At 45.5% G+C, this 17,238-nt stretch overlaps 1 long non-coding RNA gene across 4 annotated transcripts in view; it reads right to left on the bottom strand.

Moving 5' to 3' along the window:
* Positions 1-16,793, bottom strand: part of LOC310911134 — a 29,512-nt gene extending 12,719 nt beyond the window's left edge. For 2 of the 4 annotated variants that reach the window (XR_014590451.1, XR_014590452.1), the window contains exons 1-2: positions 16,573-16,793; positions 7,828-8,001 (exon numbers count right to left, since the gene is read on the bottom strand). This is a non-coding gene — a long non-coding RNA (uncharacterized lncRNA). Of the gene's footprint in view, positions 1-2,633; positions 2,746-7,827; positions 8,002-16,572 lie in introns of all 4 variants that reach the window. The other 2 variants (XR_014590449.1, XR_014590450.1) reach the window with 2 other exon arrangements.
* Positions 16,794-17,238: the final 445 nt, after the last annotated feature.

The raw sequence follows: 17,238 nt of genomic DNA, 5'->3' as shown, positions 1-17,238 counted from the left end.
TTGGGAGGTGCTAGAAATCCCTCTGAATTTATGACTCTGTGGCTTTGGGTAAGAGTGTTCCTCCTGCAAGGAAAGGCCACTGAGGTGCAGCCAGAGCTGGGCTTTGTGTCCTGAACCAGATAGAGCCACCAAGGCCAATCTCCCCACCTCATACACATCCTCCAGGAGTTTGGGGCATTGCTGGGGTGTCTATGGGAGAGTGGAGGCAAATGGCAATTCCACAGTTCCCTACCCAGGTCCTGCCATGTGGACTTTTCCAGTTTTCCAGGCAATGACTCTTCTGCTCTCTTCCCTTGCTCAGTAGGAACAAAACCACCACAGGCCACACATGTGGGGTGGCACATTCTGTCAGACAAGATTATTTTCCACCACCCAGCTGGAGACAGCATTATTCTACAGAAACTAGTGCCTTCTCAAAGCCAGAACCATGCTCTGTCATGGGATTTGCCTCACTTTTTGTGGTCAAGAGCAGGTTGGCCAGGAGCATGGGGACTGTTCAGCCTCTGCCCCCTCCAGAGCCCCCTGAGCAGGGAGGACAGAGCCTGGAGGGTTGTTTTCTCTACACATCATTGTTTGAGAGCCACCATGCATGATGGGAAACTCCTCTGCCTGTGGGCCAAGCTGAGCTGAGATCCTGGAGATGAACATATGGAAACGCTGCAGAGAGCAAAAGGGAGGGGAGGAGGGAAGCTGGAAGGGAAAACCTGAACTTCCTAAATCCTAGTGGGGAGAGCAAGAGGTGGAAGGAGGTGGTTTTGTGAAGCCAGGCAGAGACAAGTCACCAGGACCAAAAGGATCCCTATACAGGCTGGGACAGAGCTGTGATGGGCATGGGACAGGCTGTCCCAGCTTGAACACCCTGCCCGTCCCTGCAAGGAGAGGTTTGCTTGAAAAACAACTTTTCCTCCCATTTCACACCCTTGACTTTCACCCCAGGCCCTCTGCATTTCACATCCTGCCCGCCCAGGGCTCCTTTTCCAGCCCAGCCTCTCCCTGTGTGCAGTGAGAGGCTGGGGTGAAAACCTTCTGTCTCTAAATGTGAGGAGACACCCGGCAGGGCGGTGATGAAATGGCTGTTTCAAGAGGCCAGAGGCAGCACTGAGAGTTATTGCAGGTCCAGCCCATTTATTTTCTGCAGCTTTACATATTTTCAATAGCTGCTCAGCCACATCCTTACCTCTATAACACAGGGCTGCTTTGAGCAGCACTCATGGGAGGGAGGGGTTGCAAATCAAATGTTGTTTCTGAGGGAGCTCTCTTTGCTCCAGGGTAGCCTGGCTTTCACTTAATTTAACAAGTTTTCTAAGAGGGTTTCCAGCTGTGCATGGAAGGAGCTGCAGGACTGATCAGAGCTGGAGGGCTCCAGGCTGTCACCAGGAGCTGAGGACACCTCCAGGCCAAGTAGGGACTGTGGAACTGTGGTTGCTCCTGGAGAAGAAAGGCTTCTGCAAAGTCCTGCCCCAAAATTTCCTTGGTCTGACCCACAGGACCATCCAGGATGCTCCATACCTGTTTTATGTCTGCTCTTACAGTAGTTCACCATCATGAGCAGGAGTCTCAGTCACTCGAAGCATAGTAAATATCTTTTTTTTTTTTCCCAGATCTTTTGGCTCTCTACACTCTGGAGGAAAAAAATCCCAGAACTTATAAATTCGCTACAATAGAAACAGGATTCAGCTGCATTCACAAGTGTAGAGAAGGTGGCCAGAAATAATAATAAAAAAATTTACAAAAATTTGTAATATATTACACTAAGCTTTTTGATCTTTTGGCCCCAACAAATCAGGTTTTGAGAGTTATTCTCTATATGCACTAAAATTCCTAGACTGAACATTGGCTAGAATTAAAAAGTGACCAGCAACAACGTGGAGGGGCTTCAGGGTATGAGCAGGAGTCCCTCAGGCTGTGTCAGCTCCAGTGGTGACTCCTGGGCTGGGGATGTTGCACAGAGGGATCTGCTGGTGGCACATGGGGAGGAATTCCCTCCCTGGACCAGTCATTTTACAGAAGCTCCAAGTCCACATAAGACTCAGACCCCACCTCTGTCATGCCAACATCTCCTCTGCTCTTCAACTTTTTATTCTCCTCAGTACAGAGCAAGAGTGGCCATTGCTTAATATCTGGTTTTACACAGAAGGTCACTGCAGAAAATACCCCTGCATTGGATTTTGGGGCCAGTGATGGAATGGCAGAAAGATCCGGCATCAGCGTGAAGCAAACTATTAAATATGAAAATGGGATTTTAAAATGGTATTATTGATTTTACATAATGGAAAGCAGTTTCCATGTTCTGCTTAGAAAGAAAGAAATCCAAATTAGACAACCCCTTATTAAAATCCCTCCACTCTATTTCTTGGTCTAGTGAAAATCCCAAAGTGCGATTTTTTTATTCTGCTGTCTTAAATGATTGTCTCCTTTTAATCATCAGCGAGAAAATTAACCCGCTGAACAAAGACACTTTCACAGCATTTTCATATTCAACCATATAATAAAAGACAAACTTACGCTAAAACATCAAAATTGCTGCAAAACCAAAAGGAGAGACAAAGACAATCCATGGGGAAAGGAAGAAAAAAAAGGAAAAGCTGCGTCCCTGAAGTGCAGCAATGCACTAAACTTCCCCAAATCCCCACCTGCACAGCCCTTCACTTGTCATGTCCCATCCCCACCTCGAGCAGGATGAGTTCATTTATCACTGCATCACTTCATCACTTTGTTAAGGCACGAACACAGCAAAGCCCACGCCTATATAAAAAAAATAAAAAATAAAAACATGTTTAAGGGGGTAATTAAAGCAGGATAATTGACCAGCTTGAGGCTGCGGGAGGGAGCAGAGTGCCAATCTGGTATTTTTATTAATGGGAGGCATCACCCGGCACACTGTGACAATGACTGGAAGGGGCTGCGGGGCGTGAGATGATTTCAGGGGAGTCTCTGCTCTTTAATCTGGGGGTCCCCAGAGAGGTGAGGTGGCTGGAGTTTAATCAGAGCCATCTATTTGTCCCTGAGCATCCCTGAGCAAGGTCATTGCGCGGTGCCCGATGGCGGGTGCTCATTAGTATTCCCCACATCACACCAGCTGAATTTGCCATTTCATTTAGAAAGGCTCCTGTTTGCATTTTTTCTCCCATATCTCAGGCCTCATCAGAAGAAACAGGTGCTACTGGGTAAGATCCAATAAGCATTTATACATATTTACAGCAAATGCTGGACGTGGCTTTTTGGCTTTTTTTTTTTTTTTCTCCTTAATATTCTGAATATTCAATGAGAGGTTCGTCCTTATGCATTACAAAAGGCAGAAAGGCTAATTTGGAATCGGTGCTGTAAATATTTGCAGGGAATGAAGGATAAAAAATCACAGCAGAGAGAAATTGTGCTGCATGCCAGGGTGGGAAAGAATGGCCCCAGGACACACTGGTTCATAAAATCATGGAATATCCTGAGCTGGAAGGGACCCACGAGGATATTCCAGTCCAAGCCCTGACCAGAACCAGCCTGGATCTGGTTCAAGGCCCATCTCAAGAGGGTGTGGGTTGCACCTCGAGATGCAAAGCACCTCATCCTGCAGTGACAGGGTTGCTTTGGAACCCTGGCAAATCCAATGCCCAATTCTTCACCAGCATTTATTCCAAATGTCAAATTCCAAATGCCAAACAACGCACTAATGAGTTAATGCACTTATGCATTGAGTGCAGCGCTGTCCAGAGCAGACTCTAAGTGGATATTTTCTTTCTGTGACAGAAAGAAAATTTTCTTCCCTGGTTCCCTGAGTTCTCACTTCCATAAAACAGCATTTGCAGGTAATTTGGTGTCAGTGCAAAAACAGCTGCAAGGGTTTGCTGGGTCCAGGCAGATCAGCCCTTGGTCTGCTCCAAATTAACTCCAAACCCTACAATTCAGCCCATTTTCCATCTCTTTTTCTGCAACAGCTGCCAGGACAAATGGCCACCAGGCAGGAGAACTCCTGCCCAGGCTGTCATGAGCAGGGGACTCTCACTGAAACCTCTTTGCTCCACAAACTCAAGGCAGAGGCAGAGCTGTCACAGTGATTGAGATTTCTGCAGTGCCTGATTGAGCTGCAAGCTCTTCTTTCTTTTTTCTTTTTTCTTTTTTTTTTGTAGTAATTCCAGAGGTGCTTTTTGCCAATATCTATTTCTAGGTCTAATTCATTACAAACCCCACCCTGTGCCATTGAGGGTGTCAGCCATTTTTGCATTTAATTGCCTATTCCAGTCATTAATGTGTGCCCATGTTCTTAGGGAGACTGTTAAAAGGCAAACTCTTAAATTTCCCAGGCTCTCATAATAACACAGAAAATACGGTTTTTCACACCGGCTAGACTGGTGCCACAATTACACATTGACTGGCTTGGCTTTAACATTATATCCCTTCCTGGTATTTGAAATATTCAGTTTAAAAAAAAAAAAAAAAGGTAAATAAATAAAAAAATCTAGTCCCACCAGGAAACAGAAAGTCCCAGAGCCTCTGGGACTCCTTACAAAGCACTCCCTTAAAATCCTTCCATGAAAAAAAAATTTAAAAATTGGAAAAAGAAAGAAAATAAAGGAAACTCGGCTAATAATACTTTTCCACATAAATAATGTAGATTATAACTGGCCTTTGGAGAAGCCTGAGCATAACAGAAGTCCCTTTGTAAGGCTGAGCACTGATTACACGCTGCTGAGCCCCTTTCATGATGATAGCTTTGCAAACTACAGCGTATCAAGCACACTTAAAATTAACAAGCCAGGCTGCCTCCTCTGGGGCTTCAGCATCCCAGGAGATGTGTCCTGAGATGGATAGAACCCTGGCAGATGTCATGGAAAGGGACCATGGGCCTTTCCCAGTGCCAGTTCCAATCTACACGAGCTCAAGTCCCTGTTGACGTTCACTTCTGCCCTGGTACAATAATAAAGGGATTAACAACATGTCTACCTGCAATGGCAGGAGACAGGATTTGGTGACCCCTGAGGTGGCCCCTGGTCCTATTCCTTAATGAAGCACTGAGATAAGCCCTAATGCACACACGTCTTTGGGAGAGGAGATTTTTACTGGAGCCACTTGTGAGGGCTTTAATCCCAGAGGTGACTCTGAGCAGCCCAGACAGCAAAGATCCCCCTTGCAAAACAATCATTGTACCCCTGTCCTCCCTCCCCTCTATATTACACATGCAAAAATAACCAGTTTTTTCACAGGTCCCAATGGGAAGATGTGGATGCAAAGTGGCACCAAGCTCTCAGCCTTGGTGGGAGCTGCAGTCAGGAGCAAAGCTGACCTGTGCAAGCCTTGGCTGTTGCACCATCCAAGTTCATCACCCAGTTTTTCAGGTGCTGGGCACTCCACAGTCCCTTGTGTGAGATCTACAGAACCAGATTAGTTTAGGACATGTGCACCTGGATTCTCTCCTAACAGGAGATGTTTTCTTAGTCTTTAAACCTACAATGCTCATCTTCACTTTGAGACGTCTTTGTCCACTTGACTGACCCTACAACAAGGTAGCCAGGAGCTTGCCTCTTTTAAACACAAAGAAAATTCAAAGAAAACCAAGTTGCCTATCATAAATGGGAAGCAGAATGTCTGAATCAGAAGCTGGGGCCAGAAAGGCACCCAAGGGCCCAGGCTTGAGGGCTTGGCTTGCAGCTGCATTTGGAGGGGAAAAAAGGAGAAAATTCTCATGTCCTTTCATGGCAAGAAATCCTTGGCAGAAATCATCAAAGTTTTCAGGCAAAGGCAGATCAGATACTTAGATGTGTGTTGAATTGATAGGTTATTGCTGTGAAGAAACTCCAAACCTAAAAGCTGAAAATAACTCCTTTCTAAAAGCAAGCACGAACCTTGAAATTAGGCACAATATTGCCTTGCTGCCACAAAAGAGCTCTATTTTCTGACAGCCAACATCCCAAATTAAACAGCTTCCACGTGTGTCAATAAAAGGCATTGGCTTCATTATTTGCAGTCCCCCAGTGATAATTTCTAGTCCCCTTTAGTAAATGTCATTACAGCTCCAGACAGACATCTGCACCACGGGCAAATTGACTGATAAATGCTCCTTGCTGCAAAAACAATTTGGGAGGGGAAGGGAGATTCCTGATGCCTTGGCCAGGGAAGTGTGGGTAGCCTCTCCCAGAGCTGCATCCTCTGTGACAATGGAGAGAGAGATCCTTGGGTGTGCACAGGGAGGTGGGTGAAACTGAGCTGGTTATAAAACAACCTCCTCCAAAGGCACCAGAAGGGAGAGGAATTTCCCGTCCCAGTTCTCCTCCTGTTCACTCTGAGTTTTCTAACACTCTTCTCCAAGTGGTTTTCAGGTGTTTCCTCACTCTCCACAGCTTGCTTAGCTCTAGACATACCTCTTCCTTTTCTGTTCCTCACCAAAGTGAATCAGTGGATAACTGGAAATTGTGGGTTATTTGTTCCCAGTGTGATGCAGCTGTGAGTGCTCTCTTGATCCCAAATGGATCCTCTTGAGGACACCAAAGGTCTCACCTACAGCTTGTTGCTCTTCAGGTGGGTCCCAGCTCTGGTGAGCACCACAAACAAGACCCAGACCATGCACAGAGGGACAAGCTGGATTCACCCATCTCAGAAATGACATGTCCCATTTTCCTCCCTGTCCTCTGGCTCATGGGTTCACTCTTACACAGCATTGTACAGTATCTCCTGAATAAAAGGTGCTGAACAGGAGAGAAGGAGCTTATAATTTTGGTCCAGGGCAGCTGGCAAGACTTTCACCTTATATTAAAAACTCATATTGCAAAAACCCTCAGTTGGGCCTCCTTTCCCTTCAAGCCATCCCACACTCAGTAAATCTACCTGAACAGTGAGCGAGAAAGACAACTTAGTTCATTCCCCAAAAGGAAAATCTTGATTAAAAAACCCTATTTGCCAAGTTGATTAGAATTACTAATTGATCAGCAGAGCCACTGTTAGCCCAGGTACTTGGCAGGGGCAGCAGACCATTCCTGACTCGTGCTGTCGCTGCCACGTGGGAAAAGACACAAGGAAAGCAGTGGGGCTGACTCTGTCCCCACTCTCTGCACTGGCCCAGGACTGATTCCAAATTCCACTTGCATAACTAACAGCTAAAGCAGGCCCAACATTTTCTATAGCAGAACTGTCTTTGTGTTGAAAAATTACCCGCTAAACTCTGCTTTCCAGTAAATGCCAGACTGCTTTTCGCTCACCCCACTGCTAAGGCTTTCCTTAGTTTATTATTTATGTCTCCTCTCACAATTTCCCACCTGCACCATCTCTATCAGTGTGCATGAAATAAAAATCAATAGCAGCTGGTTGAACAGCACAGCAGCAGCTCTGGTGTTAGAGCCCAGCCAGGAAGCAGTGGGCCATCCTGCTGAGAAAACAGGATCATTTTGTACACATTTTGTACATGCATGGTGGTTAATTCCTCTGCAGAGCAGGACATTCTGGGGTTTGATGTGTGGGAAGTGGGGAACAATTGATCTTTAGGGATGTGGGGAGCTCATCATACACTTGGGAGACTGCAAGGAGCATCCTATCTGGCTAGTCCTGATTGTCCCTTATCCCTGATGCACCTCTGGTTCATCCCTTCCCAGCAGATACCTGTTTTTCCAAACTGCCATCAACAGAGATTTCTACAGGAAAAATACAGGTGTGTCACTGTCCCCCTTACAAGTTCTCCCTCAGCTCTAGCACTTTGATTCAGCCAGTGTTGGATCCTGTGGATCAGTCCCCTATGGCACCAGGAGGCTGGATCTTGAGGTACATGGCTAAGCCTGCATGAAATTCCACTTCCACTTTGCAGAAGTATTTGTGCTGCCACATGGTTCAAAAAAATTCATATCCCACCTGGAATGAGTGATCCAAAGTCTTTGAAAGCAATGGCAGCTGGAGGTGTATGTCTTGCAAAGATTGCAAAAGAGCAGAGGATGAATTTGGCTGCTGTTCTTGGCAGAGAAACTGCAGAAGGTGTTTGGTACCTCTGGTGTCTCCAATGCAGAATCCAAACTCAGCAACATCCTGCTGCAATAGGACAAAAGGTAATGGGTTTAATCTAAGAGAGAGTCAATTTATATTAGATATAAGGAAGAAGTTATTTTTACTATGAGAGTAGTGAGACACAAGTTGTCCAGAGAAGGTGTGGATGTGGATTCCTGGAAGAATTCAAGGCCAGACTGGAAGGGGCTCTGAACAACCATGTTTAGTAGAAGGAGGGATGGGAACTAGATGATCTTTAAGATCTCTTCCAGCCCAAAATGTTGTGTTAATTGTTTAAATTGATGATCTTAGAAATCTTTTGCAATCTTAGTGATTCCATGTAGTCTTCCTCCTGTGTATGGAGATCTTTGCACATGTCACTCTGAGTTATAAGGCTCAAAAGAAGAGGGGCAGCTTCAGGATCCTCTGTCAAGTCCTACCTCCAGGCCAGCAACCAAAGCTGCAGATGTTGGGCCTGGGAGGGTTCCTGTGCAAATTCAAGAGCTCTGCAAACAAAGGGAAAAACTTTCCTCATTACCAAAGAGAAGCACTGGGATGCAGCTGGGCCCAAGCAACAGAGACACAGCCCACAACACCTGATGCTGAGGGGCACATCCTTCCCCCAGCAGGTATTTAGAGCACTGGTGATCGATACACCAGACCTTCTCCTCCTCCTCCTCCTCCTCCTCCTCCTCCTCCTCCTCACCACCACACTACCACACTTAGTGGCAGTGGAACACAGGAGGGCCTGGACAAAACCTCAAATTCAAACCGGATGTATTGGCCTGAAAAACATTCACCAGGGTTTAAAGGCAAAGGCTTGACAGGGTGTGTTCCTGCTGGGGTAGAACTTCCCCAGGGAGAGGAAAAGAACCCAACACCTCTGAAGAAGGCAAGGAAAGTATCCAGAAAGAGCTGTGCAAGAGGTTTTCAGGAGATGCATCCATCTGTGGGGGATTCTACCCTCCTGGTACTGAGGTGGGGCTACACAGGACTCCCGGGATCACTGTAAAAGCAGCATCCTCTCTCTGCCTCTAACTCAGACCTAATCTAGCAACAGCAGGCTCCAGATTTTATAATTTGTAAGGCATAGACAGACTCACAAGAATTTTTAAAAATAGTGTAAAAAAGCCTTATGTCTTGTAAGGCAAATGAATAGTACAGTTGGGATCTGTTTCTCTTTTTTTTTTTTTTTTTTTTTTTGTACAATGCACTCGTGCACTTTGCTGATCCAACCTTTAAAATAAACCTGTGCTATATTTGCAAGAATCCATTTGCCATCGCGAGGCAGAGAAGAAAGGGAAGTCTTACAGCATAAAATTCACAACTTCCTGAAATCACAGAAATCACACAGAACAGAAAAAACAGAAATCACACCTTCCTGAGCACCAGAGCTTGGTGTGAGAGGCAGCTCTGCTGTTTGCAGGAGCAGAGACAGAAGCAGAAAACGCTGAAAACAAAGTGTGGCTTCTGCTGTGCCATCTCCCAGCAAAGCACAGCCCAAGTCCAGCTGCACTCAAAGCTGCCAGGCCAGCAAAACTCAGGAATTACCCCAGGGCTTCCTCAGAGCCCTGTAAATCCCTGCTGAGGTCCTGCCTTTGAGCGAAAAGCCATCCTTTCCAGTGGTAGCTTGTGATGGCATCTTTTTCTGAGGTCTTGGTATTCCCATGCTCTCCAAACCACACATCTGAAGGTGGAGTCCTGCCTCCTCAGCAGTCCCCAGCAGCAAATTACACCAACCTGGCCACCACCTCTTGTCCCTGTCCCTGGGAGGGTGGGGCAGAGCTCTACAAGTCTCTGAAAGGAGGTGGCAGCCAGGTGGAGGTCGGTCGCTTCCCCCAAGTAACCAGGGACAGGACAAGAGGAAACAGCTTCAAGTTGTGCCAGGGGAGGTTTAGACTGGATATTGGGAAAAATTTAATAATGGAAATGGTGATCAGGCATTGGAACAGGTTACCCAGGGAAGTGGTGGGATCACCATCCCTGGATGTCCTCAAAAGACACATGGATGTGGCACTTGGGGGCATGGTTTAGTGGTGGACCTGGTCAATGGTTGGGCTCTATGTTTTTAAAGGTCTTTTCCAGCCTCAATGGTTCTATAATTGTATGAAATGTGAAAAAGGAGCTTTGGCTTCAGGGCCAACAGGACCAGGATTTCATCTCTCCAAGGACACAATTGTGTTTAACTCCAGAACTCTGAGCTAAATCAGCCCCAGCAGAGACTCGTGGTCTGTGCTGGGGTGGGAGGAGGTGTGTTCAGACTCCAGCCAGTCTGCAGAACAACTCTTTGGAAAAACAGCTCATTACAAGCAGGTACTTTGTCTCAAACTTCCAGTTTGCTGTGCTCTCTTGGCCTCCTCTCTGCTCTAAGGCCAGGAGTTTTGACATCTTTGCCCAGCAGAAACCTTTTGTTTTAACAAGCCAGAGAAAGCATCCTTCTTTTTCTCCCTTTTATCCTACAGATTAAGGCTCTGCAGGCCAGTGGGAGCAGCTACCAGCACTGCTGGGACTCGTGGTCTATCTCCATCCTGTGGCAATATTTTTGACTGCTGCACCCACTGGACACCCAAAATATGGGACCAAGAATGGCCTGTCAGTCCTGGCTGGAGCTGAACATTACCTCAGTCATTAAGTTGCTTATAGAAACACAGGAAAAACCCACTTTAAGACTAAGAATACTCAAGGATCTGATTCTTCAGCTCAGTCTGCTCCTGGAATCATGTCAAGTTACCTCAGCAAGTGGAGAGGAGACTGCATCATCCATTAACCCAGAGATGTATTTATATTAATGTTTCCTTCTCTCTCTGCCCACCAGTTGGCTCTTGAAGGTTTTGTAAAAATGACTCAAGCTGCAAAGCACTGTGTCCTCAACAGCTTTAACCTTTTCCATGCCAGCTGCCCTGAGCACAAACTGAACCCTGCATTCAGCAGGAGAAGGTGAAGATGTTAAACCAGCATGTGATGGATACTTGTGCTGTCAATAATCTCTCAGCCCCACTGATGATGAGAGGAGGAAGAAAACATATAATGAGGACAAAATCTGTCTTGTCAGGATAATTTTGTCAAGCCTTGAGATGGGAATTTACTGGCTGGGTTGTACAAGTTGGATTTGAAGCTTGAAACAACATTCCCTTGATGGCTCTGGTTTTTCTGGCTCCAGCCCCAGTTCCTGAGCTCCTAGCCTGTTTCCAGCTCCTCCAGACCTGGGGTAAGGTATACAGGGGAAGTTCTTACTCCACTACATCACCCCAAATGTTTATGGCTGGAGGAAACTCAAGAGCACCTCCCTGACTCCCAGGCAGTGGAAGCCAATGTCAAGAGCAGGTCATGCTCAGCTGTGGGTCTGAAGAGCCCTGGGAAGGCAGCAGGGTGGACAACACTTAGGTGGGGACATAGCAGGGACCTTGCACAGCTGGTAAAGGAATTATAAATCAGGGGAAAAAATATAAATCACACATGAATGCAGACCCTGCTGCCAATAATTCCCACTCTTGGCTCAATTACCACTGCTCTTCTTGCAGCTGCACACATGCAGTCATTACTGAGCATTTTGGCTAAACTTACTTTGTCTTCTTTAATGTCTGCCAGCTGAATCAAAGGTCTCCATGCAAGCAGTGTGCACCATGACACAATCCATGACACTTTCCTGGGGAGCTCTGAATCCCATAAAGCAATAAATCGATTACAGCATGGAAAAAAAACATACAAAATCCTCATCTTTCCTCTCTGGAAAAGAGACACAAGTGTGGTCCTCATGAAAAGCTACATCTCATCCTTTCAGAGGAAAAGCACCACCCCTGAGCAGGAATCAAGTGAGTTATTGCTGATGTGATGAACTGAGGTCATAAATAAAAACTGCCTTCCCTCTAGGATAATTTTCTCTGAGCACACACCTTGCTTCTGCTTTCCTCATGCAAGATGTGCCATGCACAAAGTCAGAGGGTGGCATGGTTCCAACCCCACACATCAGATGTCAGGGGGAAGGGGAGGAAGGGAGGGCACCACAAGGGCTATTTTATGCCCCCAAAGCCCAAATGTGGAAGGTTGCAGCACAACAAACCAACATGGCCACAGCCATCAGAACACAGATCAGCCTAACTCGAGAGGAGAGGGGTGTGGAAGAGTCTGACCTCAGGGAAGCAGTTACTGGATATTTCTCCAGTTTCCAGCCCTTTTTAGCACAAGGGTTTCCCAAGACAGAGGTGGTTTCTGTGCATCTCTCTTGCATGAACTTCTTTAGTGATTGCTGGAGTCCTCATCAATTTTTTGGCACCTGTATCCACAGCTGATCAAGGCACTGTGGTTGTCCCACAAGCACTGGCCTTAGATGGGAAGGTGCACCTCCTTTTTGTGTGTGTTGAGTTTCTTCTCACTCCCTCCTGGTCTTTGTGGTGGAAAAAAAAAAAGAGTGAAAATCCAGTTCCAGTCCTTCCTGGCAGTGCCAGTATGTTTTCCACATTTAAGGGGCACACACAGCACTGGGGAGGTTTATGATTCAAGCTTTTCCTTTTCCCAGTAAGTTTTCCAAAGTAGGTGTCTCAAGATGCCCATCTAACAAAGCTAGAGGACATAATTGTCCTGACACTGACAAACACATTTGTAACCCTAATCCTAATTGCTCTGTGACCTCTGTGATATTTATGTCATGGGAAGGCTTGCTGGTTTACAGTTCCCTCGGGTAAAACCATGCCAAACTCCTGGTGAATTACTGTCACCTCATGTTAAGGCTTTCCCAAAGGAACTTGTCCACTGCCAGCAATAAATCTCAAATAATGGAAGAATTCAGTCAAAGTCTTGGTGTATCTGCCTGTAAGAAACCATTTCAAAGAGAAACTTCCAGAATTGCCCAGGCAGGTTTGACACAAACCTTGGCCTTGACATTCAGATTTCAGGAATAGCTGGTGACTGGCTGGAGGACATGAGGGTTTAGACATATGAAACCCCTCCAAGTTTCAAATCATTAAAGGCAGAGCAAAATGAGTCCCTGCAGAGAGCTGCAGCACTCACTGCATGAGGAGTGACCCTCCATCACTTTTTCCAAACAAACTGGTGTGAGCAGCAGGACACCCCAGAGGTGAGACTGACCTCACAGTGCTTGGCTCTATAATGCTGTATCTGCAGAAAACAAGGAGTGATGAAGGAAAAAGTCAGTCCAGGAAAGTTTTGTATACAGATCGGGAATCCTATATAAATAACCAGCTCTTTTTTTTCCCCTTTTTATTTTTTTTTTTTTTCCCCAAGAGTCAGCTGCTGGAAACTGCAGGACCATGCCAGAGAAATGTCTGGCATGGAAGTATTCCAGACCAGGTTGGATGGGTCTTGGAGCAAGCTGATCTAGTGGAAGGTATCCATGCTCAGGGTAGAGGGGTTGGAAACAGATAGTCCTGACAATCCCTTTCCTCCCAAACCATTCCATGATTCTGTGATTCTGTGAAAGTCTGTCTTCCAGTTCAGGCCTGGTCCTAAGCAGAAGTTTGGGGCTCTCTAAGTGATCACAGGGTGCACTGTTCTCATGCTGCCATCACAAATCCTGCTTAGCACAATTGTCTTTAGTCCCAGAGAGGAATGCTCACTTGGGCTGTTCTTTTCTGACAAAATTCAGGTGTTCTTGGAACCTTGACTGTAAAAGTGTTCTGGAAGGTGAGCTAACTAGGGGAACAAAGGATGACCCTTCAAAAGAACTGAGATTTAAATATTACAGGATAATTACACAACCCTATAAAGTCCCAGTGAATAAAACAGTGTCACTTCTTAGGAGAGATCTGAGACCACAATTTGACGCTGAAATTGTCCCAGACACAGCAGCAAAGATTTAAAATGTAAATTAGTGCACCTATCAAGCTTATTCAGCATTATCCTGATTAATGATAAGCAGATTCAAGAAGACTTCTACACCCAAAAGTTTAAACCAACTCCTGTAAGAGAGAAGGAAGGAATCAAACACCAGGAGAACACATCTGCAGGTGGACACTGAGATGGTCCTGCAAGGATGTCCATGCTAAGTGCTCACAGGAGTGCAAATCCCTTTGGTGCCACTGTAGCATTCATTTTGTCTTGCATTGATTTGTTGGGAGGGAATTTGTTCCTTCTTAGCTTTTTGCCCTCTTCTAAAATGGCACATTTCATCTCTGTGTCTTCATTAGGAAAGATCATGCTGCTCACAGGGACACTCACTGGCCAATATCCAAGTTGCTTGGTGTCCTCCCTTTGTCCCCTGCCTTCTCCTCCATTTCCCAAGACTACAGACAGCCTGTTGCAAGGAAATCCTATTCTTCCTGCTTGTTTGGAGAGCAGCTAGTCTCAAGGTCACTTTTGTATATAAATTGCAGAGATCATATTAGCACCACTATTCAGGCATTCAGAACCAAGCCTAAGCAGGAGAGCTCATCAATTCAGCTGTCTCATGGCTAGACCTTCACCATTATCCATGGCTTCCTTCCCCTACTGATTACAGCACAGCAGATTCATTATTATTATTTTTAATTTGGTTATATACAACTGCATGGTGTCTTTTAATTGCCTTTTTATTTTTCCAATTGAGCCACTAAGGGATGTAAGCAAATTATATGGCTTAACAATTCTGCCTGCTGCAGACAGACTTGTGTGGCCAACACACCAAAGACACTGTGAAAACATTACCTTTTACTGGAAGTGTAAACTCAATAAACCCCCAGGAGAGCAATAAAAATGCAGTAGCCAGCAGATTTAACAAGGACATGCTCAGTGCACAGTGTAATCTTATTATGTGCTTAATGCCCAGTGGAATTACAGGAATTTGATTTAGCAACATCAGATTTCAGTTTTTCAAATTATACTGACTGCTTATAAATTAAGACTGCGATTTGGGATAATTGCTTTTCATTTGCATTGGCAAAGCCCATATATTATATTTATTCTCACTGCACTGTTTATGTGTTTGAAGTGTCACAGAGCATTGCCTTTGGGACTTAAAGTGGGGTGATGGAGAGCTTTCCTTTGCATCAACGACACTCATGTTACTTCCCCATTAAATCTGGGTAAATGTTCTACCCTGGTGATCTTTATATGCTTGAAAGGCCTATTTTATGGTTTCCCAAACCTGACTGAGCAGAGTGAAAGATGAGTGAGTTCTGGGGAAGGACTCTGTCTTCCTCTCCATCAATCTGAGCTGTGACATATTCATTGGAAAGCCACTGACCTGCAGATGTGCAGGGAAGGAGTGAGCACAGCAGTGTCCTCCCAACCATACCAGCATCATGCTTGGGACTGTTTTCTCTTCATGTGAGCATTTTTTTGGGCTCTCTCATTGCTGGGTGTGAATGAAGCGGGGAGAATGAGGCAGTGAGTGATTAATTACCTCTGGAGAGGGGAGGGGTGGTGTCACAGGGCCACCAGAGGACTGGCAGGTAATGCTTGCAGGGCCATGAAATGTATCAGGGAGTGGCTATTGAACTGCATGAGCACATTATGAGCACTTGAACTCTGGGACAAATCATTTCATCTCAAGAGAAATGAATGAAATAATTAAATATAATGGAATGAGCAAAGGGCATAGGAACAACTCTGGAAGAAGACAGGAAATACCTTTGCTGCTGATTTTGGCCTTCATGTCTAAGACATCTGTAAAATCTTAAACAACCATCTCTGTGCAAACTACAGTGTACAGTGGAATGACTTCATTTACTGAAGATCATTCAAACTGGCTCCCAAAGCCCCAGGTTATCTATATACCCTGGTCTGGAAAACCTCTACTGCTCCAAAGTCATTAAAAGATTATAATGAGTTGATTAAAAAATTAACAAGGCAACAATTCAATTAAGCCTTGTACCACTGAACAACAAATGTCACTGCAGTTGGTAAACACATCAACAAATTGCTGAGCACAATGCACATCTCTTTGCTTTCTGCACATGAATCCAATGGCTCTCACCCAAGGGTGGGGGAGTAAAGTGTCATTTAAGCATTTTGGGATGGCCACGGATATTTGATGTGAATCACAAGTATCATTCTTTTTTTGGTGAAGTAGAAGTAAATCCATCAAGCCCTTCAGGCTGACATCAGGCTTAGGTGGCAGATCAGCTGTAGATAACTCAGAGACAGCTACAGAAATTTTCCTGACTCCAGATTTATTTGGAAATTCAACTTATTCCTTAACAATATTGCGTAAAATGACAACAAAGTCCTCTAACATTTTCCTAGGCTTCAACTCACATTTGCAAAAGGAACAAAAATCTTTGAACACTACCCCAGTAGCTGCTGGAGCAAGACTGCAGCCCAGGACTTGCCTGGAATTTAGGGAGCCTTTTCCCAGGATGGATAAGAGATCAGGACACCATTTCTGCAGCCCTGAGCTCCTCCATGGGCACCACAGGACACCTGGGCTGGTGGTTAGCACATCACACAGTCTGTGCTGGGATCAGCCCCTGCCACCTCTCCACCTCAGAGGCTCCAGAGACAATTTCTCTGTCTGCACTGTCACCAAAATGCTTCCCTTTGGCAGAACAGAGTCCCAGCATCCCCCTAAAGCTCTGGAAAACCTAAGCAGAAATGTTCAGAGAAATACTCCCCTGGAGCTGCTCTTTCAAAGCTCAGAAGGGCTCACCCAAGATCAGCAAGAGAGACAGAAATCCCAAAAACTCACATTTACCTCAGCGTTCCTGGCAGCTGACAGCAGGGAGACCCACCATAGCTCTTTTGTTTTTTTTTCATTTCTGCAGCTCTGGTTCCCAGAAGGATTGTATTCAGAGCTGTTTCTGGCAGAGTTTTGTGCACTTTTAATCTACCCCATGTGCACTTGGGGAGATGCTGCTCAGGCACCTTTCCCAGTGTCGCGCCCAATGGATTTATCTGTGCTGGCTCTGCCCTGCTGCACTCTGCTGCTGTTAACCTTCATTAAGATGTTTTAATAATTGAATAAATGACGTGCCAGACATGCAGTTTAACCTCAGAGTGTAACGAAACAGAGGACACGATGTGAACTGCAGTTCTGGAACAAATATCACCGTAAATGCCACTGAGTGGGTATCACACAAAAACACCTGCCCTTGACATTAAAAAAATGTTCTCAGCCATGCTGAGAGGGGAATACAATACATGATACATTACATCTTATCTGCATCTCAATGCTATTAAATGAGCATGGTTAATGCTTTAATAATCTGCCAGGGAACACTGTGGGCTCCACATCTGAGCTAACCCATAAAAGAGGAAACTCTCTCATCTGTTGCCTCGAGCAAGATGAAATACCATGGGCCTCCCTTGGCAAAGAGGGAGCTTTTTTGTGCAATGACACAGAGAGGGTTC

This window comes from Zosterops lateralis, assembly GCF_965231275.1.
Source record: "Zosterops lateralis genome assembly, chromosome: 6".
Taxonomy (NCBI): Eukaryota; Metazoa; Chordata; class Aves; order Passeriformes; family Zosteropidae; genus Zosterops; species Zosterops lateralis.
This window is presented reverse-complemented; position numbering and strand designations above follow the sequence as displayed.